The sequence below is a fragment of the Schistocerca nitens genome, chromosome 4 (genome assembly GCF_023898315.1).
Source record: "Schistocerca nitens isolate TAMUIC-IGC-003100 chromosome 4, iqSchNite1.1, whole genome shotgun sequence".
NCBI classification, from domain to species: domain Eukaryota; kingdom Metazoa; phylum Arthropoda; class Insecta; order Orthoptera; family Acrididae; genus Schistocerca; species Schistocerca nitens.
Window position 1 is genome coordinate 883,744,153 of NC_064617.1, and position 2,703 is coordinate 883,746,855.

The window sequence follows — 2,703 nt, forward strand, 5'->3', positions numbered from 1 at the left end:
AGGAATGGCCACATGTTCACTCACAAGGCAAATAGGCCAGGCTAGATGACCAGCCTCCATACTGCCACTTCACCTCAAGCAAGTGAGGGCAAATTCACTGCATTGGGTACACTAGGAAGTGCCTCGGTAGTAGAGCCAGTGGTAAAAACAAGTGACACCTTAAGCCTCCCGTGTGATGCGTCAGATTCCCCACCACTGTTACACCATCAGGTGCCAGCCCAAATGTGGCTGACTGTAGCCAAAAGTGTGTTCAGTCATTTGCGAACTGTGGCCAGCTCCTCCCGGAATTGGCAGTGTAAATTTTGTATCTGAAAGTGACAATATATCAGAGTTTTCGTTCGTGTTCATCACTCATCTGATAGTCGGACCTGGAACTTAAAAAGAGTCTATGCACTCTGTCACCACACCTAGTGCATCCACTTGTCTTACACACATTTTTTTGCCAATAACACTCTTCACCTCTTCAGGACAGGTGCGTGTGCTTCAGAAGAGATCACCGCAAGATGAGGGGGAAGAATTATTTGGTAGGCTTCAGACTGCCCTGTGCAGGTGTTGCACAATATCTGTTGCAGCACATTGTAGGGTCTCCTTAAATGAAGAGAGCTTACTGTAAAGGCAAAGGGCCAAGCATCTCTAGTAATGAAGCACTATCCAAAAAGTCTGCATACATATCCAGTCTGCTCTTAATAAAATTTCAAAGAAGAGTAACTTTATCAATACTAAATCTGTCTTATGAACCAAACTTTGATTGTAATTTTGTAACAAATGTGTAATCAACATTGGCAGAACGTGCTATGCATTATTGTGAAGCTACTTAAGGTATGTCGTCAAAGAGACATCACGGCCAGTCCTGAGTATACTTTGTGATGCAAAATTTATGTCTCTCTGATTTAACTTTTCTGAATATACAAAAAATATGTAAAATCATTGTTTCAGGTACATTATTTTAATTAGAGTGCCAGCCTACTGTTTTGATAAAGCCTAAAGAAATCTAAGCAAAGTTAATACATCTTACAACAAAGGCGTGACATATTGCAAGTTAAGTGGAATGTGTTTGATACAGTTCAAAGGGATACTGCAAGTATACAAAGAAGGTGGCATAAATGATCAGAGTTTGGGAGATCATCACAGAAGTTCTGAAAAACATGAACTGGTAGATACTCAGAGACAGAGACAGATGCCAGTTATTCTGCAAAAGCCTACTTTCAAAGTTTCAAGAAGGAGTGTCCAGTGAGACACGTCCTTCAGCCCAACTGTGTAGAGACCCCCAGTGAACTGTGAGCAGGAAACTGGACTAATTACAGCACACACAGGCATTTTAGTAGTCATTCTTCCTGTAGTCTGCATGCAATTGCAAGAGGAAAAAACACACGTTACTGTGCTGAGTACTCAGTGGCAGGCACTTCACATTGGTTTTGTTAGATTACGAATGAAGATGAGCAGGAGTGACTGTAAGTGAGGAATGACATGCAAAATCCACCACCTGTCTGCTGCATAGTGCCTTCCGGGCACTGAAGTGAGACAGAATGGTCTCTCCCACTCGACACACAAATACTGTCTCTGGTGCGAAGATTCACCGGATGCAATGCTTGTGACTGAAAGACACGTATGTGACACATTTAGGAATAGTGCATCCACTTTGCATGTGACAGGAAGGAAGGAAGGAAGATGACACCTGACATACTCCAGGAAACTGTAATGACACCCTAGCTGTTTATTTCGACAAAATATGAGTATGGTGCAAAGACTATTAACTCGATCTAAAATTAGTTAAATGCAAAGTTGTGCATTTTGTTAAGTTTAAAAGCTTTGTCTACATGTTTAGTGACTCAGAATTAAAATCATTTGTGCCATACGAATTTTTTGGGTGCAGTAAAGTGTAGAGATATGAAATGAAAGAGTCACTGAGCCTCAGTTGTACATAAAACAAGTGTCAGTCTGTGATTCACTGGAAGGACACTGGGGAACTGCAGTTTGTGAACAAAAGAGACTTCATCTCACATTATTGTACAGCTTGTGCTTGAATACTACGCAAGTACATGGGATCTATACCAAGTTTGATATACCAGGTTTGACCGACAGGGGACATCGAGCATATAAACAGAAGTGTGGTGTGAATGTCCACGTGATTCTCTGAGTGGTAAAAGAAAGTGGCAGAAGTGTGGAACAGTCTTAACTGGCAGACATTTGAAGAAATATGCTGTGCATCCGATGAGTTCCTGCTTAAAAAACTTCCAGAATTGCCTCAGGGCAGAAACAATGAAACAATGAATGTACTTCAGCCCCCTGGCTATATATTGCATACATAAAATTGGGCAAGTAACAGTTTGCTCAGTTGTATGGGCAGTTGTACTTTCCAGGTTCCGGCTGTGAATTGAACAGTATGAAAGCCTGATGTATGATACAGTAAAATGTGCGCTTTACACTGATTTACTGACTGTAGATGTGGAAGGGAGATTAAAGTTTAATACCCTGTTGACAACAGGTAATTAGGGATCTGAACAACTTCAGACAGAACAAGGGTGGGAAATGAAACTGGATGTGTCACTTTCAAAAAGGAGCATCCTAGTATTTGTCTTACCTTGGCTGGTTTTGGGTTTACTACAGAAATCCAAAACCAAGATGGCTGGACAGGGAGTTGTGTGCCGCTCCTCTCAAATATGAGTCCAGTGTCTTAATGGCCATAGTGTTTGAACATGAGAG